Genomic DNA, 20,838 nt, shown 5'->3' on the forward strand with positions numbered 1-20,838 from the left:
TGAAGGACTGAAAATAAAACATTCAAAATCAAAGAGAAATTGGAGTTTACAAGAAAAAAATGTGAATAAACATTCTTTATAGCATAATGACTTGTGTATAAGGCAAAATTTTAAAAGTATTTTAAAAATGATAATAATAAGAAAATGTCAGTGTAATTTATGAAGGAGCAAGAACTGACAAAAATTTGATGGAAGAGGGACTCAGATATACCATGTAATAAACAGAAAGCAGGGCCTCATACACATTTTGTTCAAATTGTCATGTATTGGCACTCCTAGATGCATAAAGGCTATGCATTAAGTGCGAAGCCTGCCAAAAATTACAAGCAGGGTCATCCATACACCCTTCATGGCACCAACCTTAGTACCTCATTCAAATATTGTGAGCAAACTATAGTTGTGGTACTCCTACACTCATGAAAGCTCTGCACACAGTGCATACACCCTTGAAGGCATGCTGTGCAAAGCCATAAAAAATTCTAAGGAGGGTCATGCATACACCCTTGAAGGCACTAATTGGAGTGCCTCATAAAAAAATAAAAAAGTGTAGTTTTGGTACTTCTACACTCATAATGGCTCTGCACACAGTGCAAAGCAAGACAAAAAAGGAAAGTCATCTACAAACTCTTGAAGGCATCAACTGGAGGGCCTCATTAAAATATTGAAGATTAAAACACTTTATGTGCTGCTGTCATCTGGTGGTGTGGAAAGTCTGGGCTAATGCAGGCTTTGTTCATTTTTATGAGTAAGCCTGTCAGCATTTTCTGTTGACAGGCGAAAGTACCTGTCTGTTATGACCCCCTGGTGGCAATAAAAATCCGTTCAGACAAGACGCTAGCGGCAGGGCAGCACAACACCTCCAAGGCATAGAGGGACAGCTCATGCAGTTGTCCAGCTTTGAGACCCAATAGCTAAAGATTACAGAGGAATTAGGGAGTACGCTGGTTTTGTCTACCAGGTATTCCTTGACCATCTTTAAAAACTTTTGCCTCCTTTTCCAAAATACCTGGTCACCAGGGCATGGACGCTGGGAGGGTGTCATAAAATTGGCCCAAGCCTTTGACAGTGTAAATCTGCCTCTGTTCTACCTGGAGTGTGCCTACCTCGCCTCTCCACCTTTGTTGGGCAAGGAAACTTGCATCCTGCAGCAAACGTTGTCCGATGGAAATTTTTTCAACATATTTTCCACAATGGCCTTCTGGTAGAGCAACATTTTAGAAGACTTCCCCGCCTCAGGAAGAAGGGAAGCAAAGTTCTCCTTGTAGCTTGGGTCTAGCAGTGTGAACAACCAGTACTCCTTTTTGGTGAAGATGAAAGTAAAGCGAGGGTCACGGGAAAGTCAGCGGTACATAAAGTCAGCCACATATGCCAACAGCCAACACTTCCCTGTCTCAACACGATGATTACTCTCCATCTCCCCCTTCTTTTCCATCCCTTCCTCCTCATTCCCCTCCACAACCCATCCATGTAGGAGAGACAGGATGCAGCTTGTGTGGGTGCTTGCCTCTGTTGTGTTATCAGCCAGCGCTGTTCCTCCTCCTGCTTCCCCTCGGTCTTCATGTCCTCATTGTTACCTGAGCAGATGAGATGAGGCTGGGCTGGGTAGTATCTCCCTGTCTCATGTCTTCCTCCATCTCCACCTGGTATGCATGCAAAGCTTCATGTTTAATTGTCAGCAGCGACTGTTTAAGTAGCACAAAAGTGAGATTGTGGTACTGATGCTGGCATCATCGCCGCTGACTTTGTAGCATCCTCTATGTCTTGAAGAATTGCACAAATGTCAGACATGCATGTCCACTCTTCAGTTGTTATGTGCAGAGGCTGACCAGAATATTGACAGGCGTGTTGGAGCTGGCATTCCACAACTGGCCTCTGCTGCTCACAAAACCTTGATAGCATGTGCAGTGTACCGTTCCAACGCATGATAACATTGCACATCAATCGGTGAGCTGCCACTTGAATGTGCTGCTGCAGCACTGCCAGAGCGGCGGCAGCTGTGGCTGACTAGCGGAAATGGGCGCTGAAGCGGCATACCTTGATCTGAAGTTCTGGCAAATAGTGTAGGTTTTCAGAAATCGATGAACTACTAAGATGAGCACGTGGGCCAAGCATGGTATGAGTGTGAGCTTGCCAGGCTTCACAGCCACCACTAGGTTATGGCCATTATCACACATGACTATGCCTGGTTGTAGGTTCAGCGACAAGAGCCACAGATCTATCTGGTCTGTTATTCCTTTCAATAACAGTGCTGTGGTGTGCATTTTTTTCCTCAGACAAATTAGCTTCAGCAGAGCCTGTTGCCACTTCACTGAGGCAGTGCTTCCAGCTGATATGTGCTCTGAGATAGCACGACGGATATGGAGGATGAGGAGAAGCAGGAGGGGGTGCAGGAACTGGTGTACAAAGTGGAGAAAACCCTGATAGAAGTAGGGTCAGCAATCATCGGCCTTGGCATCATATGTGCCGTGCTTGAATGTGGCCTCCACAATGTTCACCCACTGTGCCGTCATAGAAATGTAGCATCCCTGGCCACAAGTGCTTGTCTACGTGTTGCTGTACTCCTATACTCATAAAGGCTTCAGACAAAGTGTACAACCAGGGAAAAATTATAAGGAGGGCCATTTATGCACCCTTGAAAGCAACAACTGGAGTGCCCTGCTCAAATATTGAATATTAAAAACATTTTATGTGCTGCTGTCATTTGGTGGTGTGGAAAATTGAAGGCTAATCGAGGCATTGCTCAGTGAACCTGCCAGCATTTTCTGTTGATAGATGAAAGCACCTGTCTGTTATAACACCCTTCCGGCATCACTACAAACCTGCTCAGACGAGACACTAGTGGCAGGGCAGCACAATACTTCCAAAGCATAGAGGGACAGCTCATGCCAGGTGTACAGCTTTGAGAACCAATAGTTGAAAGTCGCAGAGGAATTAGGGAGAATGCTGCTTTGTTCAGCCAGGTGCTTGACCATCTTTAAAAACTTTTCCCTCCATGGGAAGATGATCCTGGACACATGCTGGTACTGGTGATGTTCCTGGACATGTGCTGGTACAAAGCAAAGATGTCACACCAGGAGAAAGAGCGATGGACTGAGTATCGAAGGACCAAATTTGTACACCTGTAGCACACAAAATTGCATACAAACCAAGCATTACAGTATAGAAGACAATAGCCAATTTTCAAACAACCAAATTTGTACACCTGTTGCAGGCCAATATTTGTTTTTATTTCAACCACTGAAATTATATATAAACCAAGATCTTCAATATATATGTCAATAGTCAATTTTTGAAGAACCAAATTTGCACACTTATAGCAATACAATTTAGTTTTTGATTTCAAATCAGCAAAGTTTCACACAAAGCAGGTTCTACAGTATATATGACAATAGTCCATTTTTTTATGCAAAAATATTTTGTGAACTATACCAGGCCAAGTGTTTTTTAAACATTTGAATTCACTGTAATTTTACACAAAGCATGTTAAACTGTATAGATGACTAATTGAATCCATAAATAATTTTGGAAGGTTTTTGGGGAGTTTTATATACCACCGTAATGTAACAAGAACTTTGTTAAACTGTATGGATGAATAATTAAATCCATGGAAATTTTTGGCAGGGTTGTTTTGAGTTTTGTATACCACCATAATGTACCAAAAACTACCTTAAAATGTGTGGACTAATAATTGAATCCATAAAAAGGTTTGGAAACTTTTTTTGTGTTTAATATGACCATAATGTAACAAGAAACGCATTAAACTGTATGGATAAGTAATTGAATCCATAAAAATTGTGGATCATTTTTGAGTTTTACATACCACCATTATGTAACAATAACCATGTTAAACTGTATGGATGAATAATTGACTGCGTAAAAATTGTTGGAAGGATTTAGGGAGTTTTATATACCACTGTAATATAACAAGAACCATATGGATGGCTACTTGAAAACACAAACATTTTTTGAATTTTTTTGAGTGTTACATACCACAGAAATTTAACACAAAGGACGTAATACTGTATGGATGAGTAATTGAATCCAAACAAATTTTTCAATGCTTTGTTGGGGTGTTAAATACCAGTCTAATGTCACAGAAAGCACCTAATGCTCTATGGCTGACTTATTGAATACAGACAAATGTTTCAACACTTTTTTTGAGTGTTATATACTACCAAAATGTAACAGAAAAAACGTAATACTGTATGGATAACTAATTCAACCTAGAAATGTTTTTCAACATTTTTTGAAGTGTTATATAACAGCGAAATGTACCGCAGAGCATGTAGTAGTATAAGGATGAGTAATTGAATACAGAAAAATGTTTCAACGATTTTTGAGAGTGTTATATAACACTGAAATGTACCGCAAAGTACATAATACTCTATGGTTGAGTAATTGAATCCAGAAATACGTTTCAATGCTTTTTTGGAATGTTATATAACACAGAAATGTACCACAAAGCATGTAATATTCTGTGGATGACAATATAGTACATTTTTTTACCCCTAAAAAATGTGTTCAATTGCCGCAGTTATATTTATAGCAGTGAACTGCAAAGCCCTAATCCATGCTTAGAGACTGTATTCAGCCACTCTTCCTGCTCCTGCAACTCTCTCTCCCTCCCTAGGCTAAAATGCATAATGTATCTTATACAAACAGCAAAGCACAAAATTAGCCCTTACAAGGACTGTTAGTATGATAGTTCAGCTTCAGCACCAGTATCAACACTACAGGACTTTGATTCATTAAACTGTGCACATGCACGCCTGAAAAAGCTCTCTCTCTTTCTCCAATAACAACTGTCACAGAACTGTGCAACAGCGTCAGTATTCCGATCCTGGCGGCGCCTGTCCTTTTATAACCCCTGATGATGTCACAAGGCCAGTCAATCACAATAATGCCACTACAAATATGGCTGCGGCATTACAGTGACTTTGAGTTTGAAATTGAGCACCTACTAATGCTTGCCGAGTGCAGAGCACATCCGAGCACCCAGATACTAGAGTGATATCCCAGTATCACCAAGCATGTTCGCTCATTCCTCACTCAACACTAATCACAATGTGGTGTTTAATATACATTACAAAACCTAGCCAGTTGAGTATCTCTGAGTGCCACACTTTGGTTGTACTTTCAAATTAACATTATACAGTATTTTCAGATGCAGATTTTGCATACATTTTATAACTAAAACTGGTATTGAATGAAAATGAAAATATAAAGCTCTCTATTATATTTCTTTATCCTTTAAGGGTGTTAACTAAAATATTTTCCAGAAACATAGAAACATTTAGTATTGTAGCTCAACCTCATTTACATAAATCCAGATGAGCTACAAAGTAATATAAAAAAGTCAAAGAATAGAATATAGTATTATGGAGAATAGAGTAGGCAAGAATGAAGTGAACCCAATCTAAGAATGGCCAAGGAGGTCATCCAGACTCTCAGGTACCTTCCTCTTCCTCTGATAAAGTACTGATGAATACAGTGTTATCCTTCAAGGACCAAGGTGTTGTCAGTATTGGCATTTTTTGACTGCTGGTCTGCTGCTAACTTTTGTTTTAAAGTCTGGATTAGTGACAGTAAATCTTTGCCACTGACAAGACACCATTAGCCCACAATCTGGTCAAGAGAGTGACAGTGGATTTCATGCTTCAAGTGGGAGCTCTACACTCTGAATCCATCTCTTGTTTTGATTAATTTGCCTGCTGGGCTGGTACTAGAGCTCCCATTGCTGCGTATTCACAATCCGGTTACTGATTGGTGTCAGAAGGAAATCGTTAAATGGAGCTCCAATTGTTACAAGAAATGTATAAATTCTGTACAAATATGCTCTGCTGGTCTGAAGGATCTGTCGGGGTACCTGAAGGACTTCAGAGATGTGTGCTTAGAAAAAGAGGCGGAGATAATACCTTCCCATCATCCTTATGATTGTGCTTTAAATCTTGTCCCTAATGCCAAATTAGAAATTACCTAAAGCTTGCCGTTGCAATTTGTCTGGGCCTGAACGGATCGCCATGAAAGAATAAGTTAATGAAAGTTTATGGAAGGGTCATATCTGTCCTTCCTCCTCCACTGTAGCTGCAAGATTGTGCTTTGTGAAAAAGAAAGATGGTGGCCTGCTTCCTTGCCTCAATTTTTGAGAGTGTAGGGAGGAGGGCCCCCACAGAGTGTCCGGGCCAGAACCAAGGGGACCACCATCTGAGTTCCTAAGGAAACAGTGCCCGGGGAACAGAGGAGGAGAGTGGACTGTTGAGAGTGACAGGACAGCAAGGGGAGGGGCGAGTATAAAAGGGGCAGGGAGAGCGCAGAGGAGTCAGTTGGTGATATGTGAGACACGGAGCAGGAGATGGAGGGGGCGTGAGAGAGCGGGAAGGACACTGACAGTTCAGAGAAGGGACCAGCAGCAGAGGGTAGATATGCAGTGGCCCTCAGGAAAGAGGCGCCAAGCTTACCGACAGGGGACTGTCTCTTCACCCCAATCCCTGGTTACGATCTGCCCCGGTCATCCTCGGCCGTTACCGCTGAGCTCGAGCCCTCCGCGGCCTGTCCGCTCCCTCTCCCGGCTGCTGCCATCCCCCTTCAGCCCGCGGTTGTGGCCTGCCCGCTGCCACCTGCGGACGCTGCCGGTTCACCTCAGCCCGTGGTTGCGGCCTGTCTATCACCGTTCACAGCCGCATTCACCTCGCTGCAGTCGGCAGTTGGGGCCTGTTCCTCGTCAACAGAGAGACTCTGCACATAGCCCCAGGCGGTGCGCGCGGCCAGTAAACCGCCACTCTTGAGCACTGCGGCACAACCCTGCTTGGAGAAAGGAGTCCCATTGAACTCGCTAACAAGCGCAACCCCGCTGTTACAACAGGGGGTTACTTCATCTCAAGACTCCATCAGGGCCTGTTGTGCCCCAACTCCTCCTGGGCGCTGGGGCGCCCAAAGACTACTCCAAATCTTGAGCAGCTGGGCCCAGCGGCTGCAACGCCAAGGCAGCCTCATCAAAGACGCCACAGCAGCCTCATCAAAGACGCCACAGCAGCCTCATCAAAGACGCCAGAGCAGTCTCATCAAAGACGCCAAAGCAGCCTTATCAAAGACGCCAAAGCAGCTTCATCAGCAACACAGATTCCACAGAGACACCGAGGGACATCAGGATGGATAAGTGACATTATAGAGTATAAGGACCCGTAGACGGCCAAACCGTGGCCCCATAGTAACCGGCCTCAGCCGGGTTAGTCGTGTTCTTTCCAAATAGTGTTTGGTTGTCCTTATTATGATGCCCCCAGGAGTACGGTCGCCACACTGGCTTTGCCTTCCTCCAGGGGAGGGTAATGCCAGGCTTGGAGGCAATGATGGGACTCTCTCACAGTCAATCCATGCATACAGCACAGTTCCCCTCCTGACCAGCAGGGGGAGCTCTGACCCAGGATGGAGGGGAGGAGTGATCCCTGAGGGCCAGGAGGAAGAAGAGTTAGTTAGTCTGCGGAGGGTGAAGTGTGCAGACGGGGAATGCGAAGCTGGAGGTTGAGCTGCAGCAGGCGAGCTCCCTCAGCTTGAGAGCGCACAGAACTGGAGTCAGGTCTCCACGGTGGTATAGGTACTAACGGCCCTGCCACAGATACCCGAGGAGTAGGAGGCTGTAGATGCCCTGCTCCCCTAGAAGACTTGAGGCACAACAGCAAAACGGATAGAGAGACGGGGATTCGGAGAGTGAGAGCAGTCCCAGAGAGAGAGGCTACAGCTGTCTGCCATGCAAGTGGAAGTCTAGGAACATTTGACAGGAGGAACTTCAGAGTAACTAAGGACTGGAGTGCTTCACACACAGCGCTATTAGGGAGACTGCACAGCCCATCTGAGAGAGAGAATCCCTGAGTTGCTTCCAGGCTAGCCTGCTCCAACACCATCTGTGATCAGGACCCTGGACTGCAGTTACCAAGTAAAGGTACAGAAATTGCACCCCGCTGTGTTGTGTCTGCTTCCTAACCTGTCGGCACTGCTACATCCCTGTGCCCATCACTTATACACTGCCCTGGGACTACAGCTCCACCTATGGGGAGCTATACCATCTCTGCTGCACCACACCATCAGTCCCAGTGGATCTGTATGCAGCGTTGGCTTACCACCTTACTTGCCAAACACCACGGGTGGCGTCACGAACTATTCATATAAACTCTAACACCATTAACATCACCGCCATTGATATTGGGCACCCAGGGCCACGGACCAGGTCACCGCTGCTGGGACACGTTCCCGCCTTGACACCGGCCTGGTACCGAGTACCCCGCTGCCTTGGGTGAAGCCCGTGGGGGCGACCCATTATCCCTTTTTGGTTGCTTAGTATAGCCCTAGCGGCTTTAAATTATAAAAAGTTTGCTTTTCAAAGTTCAACCAGTCTCGTGTCTTGTCACTGCATCTTGCGAACCTGCTGTTACCTACAAGATCTAAAAAAAATCACAGTTAAAAAAACTTACCTGCTACCACTCATCTCCGAAATATATTATCAGCTTCTGGGTGATAACTGGTTTTCTAAGCTTGACCTTAGAATGGCTTACAACTTCATACGTATCAGGAAGGGTGATGAGTGGAAAACTATGTTCATAATGTCAGAGCGTCTATTTGAAAGTATTGTCATACCATTTGGGTTGTCCAATTGTGGTGCCCCCAGGAGTATGGCTGCCACAATGGCTTTGCCTTCCTCCAGGGATGTTAATGCCAGGCTTGGAAGCAGTGAAGGGTCTCTCTCACAGTTAACCTATACATACAACACACAGTTCCACTCCTGGCCAGCAGGGGGACTCTGAACTGGAATTGAAGGGAGGAGTGCTCTCTGAGGGCCAAGAGGAAGGAGTGGTCAGTTAGTGTGAGGATGGCCACGTGTGTAGACGTGTGGAGAGAAGCTGGAGGTTGAGCTGAGGAAAGATAGCTCCCTCACAGCGAGAGGGCATGAACTGGAGCCTGGTCTCCACAGTTGTACGGATACTAATGGTCCTGCAACAGACACCAGAGGAGTAGGAGGCTGTAAATGCCCTACCCCCATCTAAGACTCTAAGCACAACAGCACGGAGTGAGCCAAGAGAGGAATAGCGGTTACAGCTGTCTGCCATACGAGGAGTGCTAGTAGAAGAGAATTAGGAGAAACTTCAGTGTAACTCAGTACTAGAAGTACTTCACTCAAATAAGCGCTAAGAAGGAGACTGCACAGCCCATCTGCTGAGATAGAATCCTGAGATGCTTCCAGGCTAGCCTGCTCCAGTACCATCTGTAATCAGGACCCTGGACTGCATTTATCAAGTAAAGGTACAGAAATTGCACCCTGCTGTGTCTTTGTCTGCTTCCTACCCTTCCGGCACTGCTACATCCCCATGCCAACCACATCTACACTGCCCTGGGACTACAACTTCACCTGTGGGGAGCTTTTACATCTTTGCTGCACCATATTACCAGTCCCAGTGGATCTGCATGCAGCGTCGGCTTATTATCTCACTTGCCGAACACCACAGGTGGTGTCACAAACTATTCCATTAACTACATTCCACCATTCAAACTTCCCCTATTAATTGGGCTCCCAGGGTCATGGACCGGGTTACCGCTGCTGTGACACATCCCGCTGACACCGGCCCGGTACCGAGTACCCCACAGACCTGGGAGGGCGACCCACAATGCACCTGCTGTTTTTCTAAATTTTTTATATGAAAAGTACTGAGGACACAACAGGATTATAATCAGGATCACTAGCCCCACACTTGTAATAGAGCTCAAGTAAGACAAACAAAGAAAAGGAAGTGTGTACAACAAATGGCCAGGATCACCATTAATATAACAAGTAAAAAAAGCAAAATTTATTGAAACAATATTATACAAGCAAAATACAAAACACATATTTAAAAACAATTAAAAAGCCAATAATGGCTAAAGGAATGTAGGGGATTGGAATGGAACACCCCTTTAAAGACTCCTCTCCTTTAAGAGTTCTCATGTAAAGATGCTATTAATGTAAATATGCTATTGTGTTTCGGTACTGCTACATTACTGATGGTCTTTTTGGTACTGCCACGATTATGTGTTACCAAACTGAAAGATAATATATTGTATTGTATGCCGTATATTAATGTATAGGTTAGGGTAAGTTAGTGCATCCTTCGGGTTCAATAGTGGAGGGCACTTGTAGTATATAGCATTCATAGACTGGGTAAGTGTAGTGTTGAACGAGCCACTAGATGGGGGCATACTAGTGGGTCCTTGATAGGTACAGTTGATAGTTCATATAAGGGTTAATTCCAGGAGCTGCTATGGGTTAAGCTAGTGTAGGTTGTAGGAATTAGTCAGAAGTGCGAGCACGCCCAACAGGTCCATAAGGGCTCTAAGCCCAGGACAACATAGCAGCAACGCAACGTTGTTTAAGTGAAGAAGCACGGGCACAGTCAGACAGGTGCTGGATAAGACCGGAGCACCCAGGAAAGTTACAGTTCTCATCAGCAGCAGGAACGGAGGAGGAAACGTGGTCCAAAAGTCGTGCAGAGGGCAGAATGTTCATGATGTGGCAGATTCGACGAGTGCAATTTGTTTCTAAATTCTGGAGATTTTTTTGCTATAAATTGGGGATTGACTGGTCATCTTCCTCTGCCTACCACCCTGAAACCAACAGTTAGACTGAGAGGACAAATCAATATTTGGAGCAAATTTTAAAGTGCTTTGTTGCAGCTCTGCAGGAGGAGTGGTTTTAGTTTTCACTGCTCTCTGAGTTTTGCCTTCTATAGTTATGGTTTTCATCCCCCATTTTGCTGACCCTTCTAGGATTAGAAGTCATTGTGCAGAGACTTTGGGATGTCTGGAGGGAGGTTTAAAAGAATGTAGGGACAGTTCCAATTCACCAAAAACAGAACACCGATAGAAGATGTTTGTTGGGTTTTTAAGGTTGAGGATAGGGTTTGGCTGACATCCAGAAACATCAAACACTTTTGGAAATGGATGTCACACACAGGTCACATATCCTATTATCCAGAATGACAAGTTACTGCAGAAAGTTTTGTCATACTCAGGTCAGAGCTGGTGCACAGCATGTCCATCTAAGGCCGGGGTCACACTAACCGACGCAAAATACGGTCCGTAGTTTACATGCGTAATACGGGTGAATGACCCCTAAATAGTGCTCCGTATGTCATCCGTAAGCAAGGTGTGGTCGCGTATTTTGCGCATGTCAGTATCCGTATGTAATCCGTATGGAATCCGTATTGCGAGATTTTCTCGCAGGCTTGCAAAATGGACATTTAACGGTTTTGAGGCCTGCTAACTATTTAAATCATTAGCCTGCACCCTATTTATTGCCTCAGGAACAGGTGGCAGCCTCCATTCTGTCCATTTGTGACCTTGCCTTCACTAGGTGTGTTGATGTTGTATGTGCAACATGGCAGACAGTCTGAGTTTCAACACTACTGAGCAGGTTCTCTTCAACTGGCTTTTGTCACTCCGCTTTGGTCAACCATACCCAGTGATAGTGGATCCGCGGAGGAGGAGACGCATGTGGGTACATCCACTTTTGAGGCAGCGACTCACAAGAGGTCATTTTCAACGCCTCTATTCTTCTCTGTCGGAGCATCCTGCAAAATTCTACTAATACTGTCGCATGAGCCTTGCAACATTTGATCGACTCTTGGAGACAGTGCACCCTGGGATAACCTTTCAGGATACAAGGATGCGCAAAGCTATAGCTGCAGAGGAGCGACTTCTACTCACATTACGGTGTGTAATACACAACCACATTCTCTATGTTCATGATGTGTTGCCCAAAGTATGTATTTATTGCTTCATGGACTAATTTTAATGCCCTCATCTTATTCCAGATATGTTGAAACTTACAGACCAGAATGTTATGTGTAATATGTACTGATTATCACTTGGTCATTGTGCGACCAAATATGTGTGTGTTAGTAGATCTGAAATCCTAACAAGTTTGTTATGTATGTACCTGTTTTTTGGTTAATTTGTGCATTCTAAAATGTTCCTTTTCTGTTGTTCTTTAGCTTCCTGTCCACTGACCTGTCTTATGCCGCCCTCCGCCATGAGTTTCTGCTTGGAAGATCTACCATTTCTGGCATAGTCAGGTCGACATGTAGTGAAATATGGTCAAGACTACATCAACTCGTCATGCCTGAGCCCAGGATGGAAGACTGGTTGAGGATATCAAGGGACTTTGAGGAGGAATGCCAGTTTCCTAATTGTATTGGGGCCCTTGATGGCAAACATATCCGGGTGCGTAAGCCGCCGAACTCTGGCTCCCAATTCTTCAATTATAAACAATACTTTTCTGTTGTATTGTTGGCTCTAGTCGACCGTCAATGCAAGTTTATAATTGTTGACATTGGGGCCTATGGAAGGACGGGAGACTCTCGAGTCTTCAATACTTCCACTATGGCTCGGCGGCTACGCACCAACCAGTTGGATCTACCACCACCATGCCAGCTACCAGGCTCCACTCAAGAATCTGTCCCTTATGTCCTTGTGGCAGATGAGGTGTTTCAGTTAACACGCAATGTCATGAGTAGTGTTGAGCTTTCCGATACCGCAAGTATCGGGTATCGGCCGATATTTGCCGTATCGGAATTCCGATACCGAGTACCGATACTTTTTTCGTATCGGATACCGGAATCGGAAGTCCAAAATGCAATGAGCCACTTTTGTGGCTCTGATTGGCTGCCGAAATTACGTCATCATGATGCGCTGTCTGTGCGCATCATGATGCACCGTCAGTTCGGGCCTTCGGGGGGGGCTGCGCCGACTGTCCGGGGGTCTGTGCCGGCCTGCCGGTGGTCTGTGCAGGCTCCGGGGGTCTGTGCCAGCCTGCCGGGGGGGCTGTGCCGGCCTGCCGGTGGTCTGTGCAGGCTCCGGGGGGCTGTGCCGGCCTGCCGGGGGGCTGTGCCGGCCTGCCGGTGGTCTGTGCAGGCTCCGGGGGTCTGTGCCGGCCTGCCGGGGGGCTGTGCCGGCCTGCCGGTGGTCTGTGCAGGCTCCGGGGGTCTGTGCAGGCATCGTCCGATGGGACTACAAGTCCCATCGGGCGATGCCTGCTACCATGACAGTGATTGACACATTAGCCAATGATGGGACAGTAGTAGTCCCATCATCCGGCTAATGTGTTGAATGTAAAAAAAAAATAAAAAAATTTACAAGCTACATACATGCTACTTACATACAACATGCATACTACATATATACTACATGTAACATACATACTACATGCATACTACATACATGCTACATACTACATGCATGCTACATACATGCTACATACTGCATACACACTACATACATACTACATACATAATACATATATACTACATGCATGCAACATACATACAACATATATACTACATGCATGCAACATGCATACTACATATATACTATATATACTACATGTAACATACATACTACATGCTACATACATGCTACATACTACATACATGCTACATACTACATACATAATACATATATACTACATGCATGCAACATACATACAACATATATACTACATGCATACTACATATATACTATATACTACATGTAACATACATACTGCATATATACTACATGCTACATACATGCAACATACATACTACATACATGCTACATACATACTACATACATAATACATATATACTACATGCATGCAACATACATACAACATATATACTACATGCATGCAACATGCATACTACATATATACTATATATACTACATGTAACATACATACTACATGCTACATACATGCTACATACTACATACATGCTACATACTACATACATAATACATATATACTACATGCATGCAACATACATACAACATATATACTACATGCATGCAACATGCATACTACATATATACTACATGTAACATACTTACTACATATATACTACATGCTACATACATGCAACATACATACTACATACATGCTACATACATACTACATACATAATACATATATACTACATGCATGCAACATACATACAACATATATACTACATGCATGCAACATGCATACTACATATATACTATATATACTACATGTAACATACATACTACATATATACTACATGCTACATACATGCAACATACATACTACATACATGCTACATACATACTACATACATAATGCATATATACTACATGCATGCAACATACATACTACATATATACTACATGTAACATACATACTACATATATACTACATGCTACATACATGCAACATACACACTACATGCTACATACATGCAACATACAGTACATACTACATACATGCTACATACATACACACTACATGCTACATACATGCAACATACATACTACATACATGCTACATACTACGTACATGCTACATACATACTACATATATACCACATGCATGCAACATGCATACTGCATATATACTACATGCATGCAACATACATATATACAACATACAATACATACATATAGACATACAGTACATATAACATAGAGTACATACTCACCGTCACTTGTCACTTTGATCCCCGAAGCCATTGTCCCCTTGAGAAATAAATATCAAAATAAAAAAACACCAATATACTTACCCCGATCCGCAGAAGTCCACGAGGGTCCCACGTCCATCTTGCGTGGAGAACAGCAGCATCAGCTGATGCTACCGTTCTCTACCAGCTCCAGGAATACAATGACGGAAGGTAGGTATCCTTCCGCACTGTATTCCTCCACCACTTTAAAAAAAAAAAAGTCCCTAGTCTCACTTTATGCCATTGCTGCGTGGGAATTCCCACGCAGCAATGGCATAAAGTGAGACTAGGGACTTTTTTTTTTTTTAAAGTGGTGGAGGAATACAGTGCGGAATGTTAATGAAGTAGTTAAAGCCTGTGTGGTTCACCAGGATACATGATTGTTCCTCCTCTGCTGGTGTTGTGCGTGGGTTGGACAATGTGCGTAGGGTGAGACCACCTATCAACCCTCAACGTAGACCGCTCTCTGGGCTCAAAGTGCGTGATATTTTCACAAATTACTTTATGTCACCTGAGGGGGAAGCTTCTTGGCAAGAGCATGCTGTGTCTATGTTATAATATTTTGGTTTCTGTGTGTCTAAATATATATATATATTCCTTTCCCTTCTGATTCTATGACTGTTGAATTGCATTGGTAAGCGTATGTTAGTATGCTGACACGGTTTTTTAGAATTGAGACAGAGACGTAAAATGTAGTAGACAAATGTTTACTTTTGCCTTTTTTTTGTTTTTTTTAAAGCAAAACATATTCTTGCCATATCAGAAATGTGGCAATGGGCCAAATTGGCCTTTTTGCAGATGTGAACATTGTGTGACAATAACATTTTCACACATAGAAAACAACAAAAATAACATTAGCCAATAACAAAATGGAAATATTATAAATTTTGGTACGTTGGGGGAGGAGAAGGCGGAAGACCAGCCTGTGTTTGCTGCTGGCTACTTTGCCCAACTTGCCCATCGCCCTGTGTGGGGGCATACTGTTGCCCATGATGTGGGTAATGTACTGCCTCCTGGGATTGGGCTTGGTACAGGCCAGAGTGATAATGAACAGGGGCATCTTGTTGGGTCAGGTAGGCCCGTGTCTCATACCCACCAATATAGCCATGTCGTCCCCAACCAGGTTGGGACCAGCCTCCAACACTGGGTGGGAAAAAGCAGCCATATGGCCATATTGGTGAGGTTGGCTAGAGCCAGACATATGTGGCTGCTGTTGTAAAGGTTGGGAAGGGGGAGGAAGGGGGTGAGGTGTAGGCCCACATATTTGAGGATCCTCAGAGCCTGCTTGAGCAAGCATGTGTGTGGGTGGTCTAAGGCGCATTAGATTTCTGGGTGAAAGCTGCCACCTCTCCAGATATTCAAATAGCTCATATGGGGTGTTGGGGTGTGTGCTTGCATCAAGCAGGATCTGAAAACATCCTCTAATACGGAGCCTCACCTCACGGGAAAGGGCACGAAGATAAAGGGCCAGGCTGCGTGAGTATGCCTCCTCGCCATCATCATTATTGACTCTAGACAGATAGTTGTGGACCCCTGTGGCACATTGGTACAGGTATCTTGGGCAGGGATATGGCGCCTTCTTCCTCGCTGGCATGGTCCAGCAGGCTGTGGGGAGCCCCGGATCTGGGCAGTTGGGCTGCTGTTCATGTTGCCCTGCTCCTCCTGTATGGCTGATGGTGCAGCAGCAGACGATCCTGGTTGTGGATGTGGTCCTGGTTGTGGGGTTTGTGGCGCAGGCACTAGGTTTTCCCGAGAGGATTCTTCACCCATGCTTCTTGTAGGGGGAGAAGATGGGCCAGCCACCTCATCCCCTACAGGATCAATGATGGGCTTTGTATCTGAGCCACTTCCTCTCTCTGTAAGGTTGGACTGAGTTCTGTTATGAAATAGAACAGAGCCAAAAATAAATCAATATTTTTGGCCCTGTAAAGTATCTGTGTAATGTGGTGTGAGATATCTACTTACGGTCTCAGATCCAGAATAGGGGCGAGGAAGGAGAGGCGGTCATAATATATGTATTTCCTCTTTATGTGGCCCGCATCACCACTCCTGGACCGCTGCTGACGTTCCCGCCTGTATTGGTCGCGGATGCTGCGCCAGCGTCGCATCGCATCTTCCACTGCAATGTGACAGGAAATATTCTCAATTTCACATATTTTATAGGTCAAATTTGCTACCAGTAGCCTAGGCATGTGGCCTTCTGGGGTGTGCTTTCTACCCAGGGTGTCATACATAATTGGGGCATCCAGGCCAGATACACAGGGTCACAGTAGTTCATGTATCAAGTAACTACACTTACTAACTTGGTTGGCTAGGAGGATGAGGAGCTTGTGGCCTGGGCCAAATTATGGCAATGTAAAACCATGGGTCACATCAAAATCTACCCGCCTCATGAGGAAAAAAGTACAAGCACAGGAAGGGGGGGGCTGATTCTATATGCATTTTTTGATGTGAGGTAATTTTAAACAGTTTTTGTGTTGTACTTACTCAGTTGCTGCTGCTCCTCACGTGGCCGATCACCAAAATCGTGGAACATCAGGCGACATATGCGCCTCCATGCCGGCTCCTTTCTTGCCCGGTTGGCATAATGGGCATCACGTTGGTCCCAGATTTCTGGCTGCTCCTGCACTAACACAATAAGCATCTCCACATTGAGAAAATATGGCGCCATGACGCTGATGTACTCCGTGGAGGCGTACTTCCTGGATGTCTGGAGCGCTTTTTGAGCTCATTTGCATGTCTAAGCTTCCTGATGATGGATTGGCCCATTTCCTGTCACCTGCGAAAAGACCTGCGTATTTCTCGCAAGTCACACGTGTGGTCTGTGTGTAATCTGTATTTTTTGCGCACCCATAGACTTGCATTGGCGTTCTACAGGCGTAGTACGCTGACAATCGCAGCATGCTGCGATTGGCACAGACCGTAGAATACGCCCGAGAATTATACGGCTGATGGGAGCTACCCCATAGAGAATTATTTGTCCGTGTGTACTGCGTGCTTTTAACGCCTCTCACTCGTCCGTATTGATCTCTAGTGTGACCTCGGCCTAAGAAATGTGCTCAGTATTAGAGACATTTATAATGAAACAAACAACATTTTAATAAATATGTTGTAGACATAAGACAAAGTACTCAGTTTTTACTCTGCATCAGAGCTATGTGACAGAAGTTATACGTGGGCCCCTAGGCCGTCTTCCTCTACTAATATTTTCTTTATTACAAACATTTATCAAGGATGTCATTATTCCACTTAAAAGTAGAGAACAGTTATTGAAAATTATTAAGAAAAATAATCTTAGAACAAAAAGCTACTTTTAAGCATACTTACAGGTGGGATCATCTTGTGCATTACATCAAATAAAAATAGGATTTTATTTAAATTTGTACCCAGAATGAAACATTCTGTGCACTTCCAAAAAGGATGTAAAACCTGTCTCTGGTTCTCAACCTATGAAATGTGTTACAGAACACACCATATGCAGACTTGTCACAATACCATATGTTTGAGTTCCGAATTATTCAATGTTCTCATGTAGTGGGTACATTTCATCTTGATCTCTCCGTGTGCAGATGTGTACTTTTCTAGCCCAGTATGGGGACACTGTTAAATACATTTTTACATGCAGCTCATATTAGGACGATATTAGCATATAAATTAGCAATAATGTGCAGACGATCTGGGCAGGCTCATATTCTACATTATGAAGGATACTATCCTGTTCTTTTTCACTGTTTTGAATTAATTAATCCTCCTGTGAGTCACAAAATGATCAAATAAAGGTGGTCTGTTTGACCTTGACATCAGCTGATCAGAGAACGTGACATTATATATGTAAGAGGTCATGCTTAGTTAGATGTGCCCCAATGCATTGTGGTTACTCCATATATCTGAATGTGGTTTGCATTCTTCTTTGAGAGCAGTTTAGGAGAACGTTTGATGAACTAGTCTGCAAGGTTTCTGTGTTATGCAGCTCTAAACACATAGATGGCCACAGGAACATCAAGAAACCATTTGTAATATTTAAACACTATAGTTAAAGGGAATATGTCAGCAGGTTTTTGCTATGCAGTCTTAGGCCAGCAAGAGCTAGGGACTGAGACAATGATTTCAGCAATGTGTCGCTCCTTAGGGTGTGTGCTGTTGTTTCATTACAATGAGTGTTTTATCAGCAGGAGATTATCACTGCCTGAACTCCAGCTTATGTAAGCCCAATTCCGACCATGCCCCCACCACTGTTAAGCAGCTCACTGTTAATAAATAATGAGCACAGAGAGCTGTGGTGTAGGCTGGGTTAGCTTTCTCAGCTCTGCTGCATTCTTCACAATTACTGCACCCAGTAAACTAAGGCTAGTTTCACACTAGCGTTTCCTGGAGCTGCGCACGGCCGCCGTGAAGCTCCGCCCACGGCCGTTCCTCCTCTTGTCAGCTCCGCATATGTGCGCATGACGCTGCATGCGACCTGCGTACCCTATCTTTAGCAATGGGTATGCAGGCCGTGCACAGGTATGCGTTTGCCGGTGCATGCGTCTTATTGACGATGCGCCGAGCGCACCAAAATGCAACACGGTGTGTTTGGCGCAAGTCAGCGCACCGTCAAAAGGACACATGTGCCGGCGATCGCATACCTGCGCTCGGCCTGCATACCCAATGCTAAAGATAGGGTACGCAGGTTGCATGCAGTGCCCAGGAGGAGGTGCGGCCGTGGGCAGAGCTTAGCGGCGGCCATGCGCAGCCCGATGCAGCTCCAGGAAACGCTAGTGTGAAACTAGCCTAAGTGATACATCGCTGGACTCACGGTCTCATTTCCAACATTATGCTGCTCTCAGATGAGGTAGCAGAAACCTGCTGACAGATTCCCTTTTTGAGGAGTAAATGTCTTGATATTTCTCAGTGTATGATAGTTTTTAAGGGGTTATCCAGGCTCTGTGCACACGCTGCAGATTCTGCTGCGGTTCTGCAGCATATTTGGCCGCTGCGGGTCCGCAGCAGTTTTTGCTGCGGTGTACAGTACCATTATTCCCTATGGGAATAAAAAAACGCAGTGCAGACGGTGCAGATTTTTCCGCGTGGTTTTCCTGCGGTTTTGAAACCGCAGAAAGAATTGACATGTCAATTCTTTCTGCAGATTCCGCTGCGGTTTGCCATCTCCTCCATTGTGGAGATGAAAAACCGCAGGGCAAAACCGCAGAGCAATCCGCAGGTAAAACCGCAGGTCTTTTGACCTGCAGATTTACATGCGGATTTTACAAAATCCGTGCGGCCAAATCCGCAGAGCATTCCGCAGCGTGTGCACATACCCTTACAATGATGGTCTCTTCTTAGGAAAGACCATCAATCAGATGTTTGTAAGGGCTGCACCCCTTGTGAAAGTGTTGCAGCTTCTGTAATGTTAGTATGTCCTTGTTTCCAATTTGTAAATGTATTCTCCCACCCACGGTAATGGCTTAACATCATGCTTTAGTTTGCTATGAAAAGTATGGCTTTTGCATGTATAAATTAGCAGAAAAACATTCAACAGACTGCAGCACTCACACCAGCTCTGCTCCTCTCTCAAAATTGTGATCAACGGGAGTGCCGAGAATAGAACCCACACCTATCTTATTAGCCAATAATGATTGGCTGCAGCCTTCACATTCTGAGATAGCTTCTTCCGCAAGGATTGAAGGTAAAGTCTGCAGTGGTCACTTGGCAACTCCCCCCTGCCAGATCTTGCTGCCATAAGATCATCTTAGAACACTGTACTGGGTGCATAGCAGCACCAGTCCAGGAGGTGAGAATAAGATTTTTTTATTTATTACTCCAGCATAGGACCATTAAATAAGTTGTCCACTACTTGGATAACTTCTTCTCATACCCCACGCTTGGCCCCGATAAAATAAAAATGCTTATACTCACCTCCTGTGCTGGCGCCATTCCCACGCTCTCTCCGGAGCTCCCGTGCGGTTCTTGTGACACAAGAGCCCAGCCCCCAATCAGCGTTGGTGTCACTGTCCTCGCCTCCTGTCAAATTGAACATGAAGAGGGAATGAGAGATCAGCTGCAACCCGCACTTCCCCTTCATTTTCAATTTTTCCGAAGGCGGGGACAGTGATGCTGGTGCTGATTGGGCACCGAGACACATATCCCAACAACCGCATGAGGGCCCAGGGAGCGCGAATGCTGACACCGCTGGAATGGTGCCAGCACGGGAGGTGAGTATAGGTTTTTTAATTTTATCAGGGCCAAATATTTAGATCAGGAAGGGATTGTCCAAGTAGTGGACAACCCCTTTAACCTTAACTTTTAAAGAAGTGGACAACCACTTTAAAGGGGTGCATAATAAGAA

Source organism: Dendrobates tinctorius, unplaced genomic scaffold (assembly GCF_039654945.1).
Source record: "Dendrobates tinctorius isolate UK_male_01 unplaced genomic scaffold, ASM3965494v1 ptg000060l, whole genome shotgun sequence".
In the NCBI taxonomy this organism is placed as follows: Eukaryota; Metazoa; Chordata; class Amphibia; order Anura; family Dendrobatidae; genus Dendrobates; species Dendrobates tinctorius.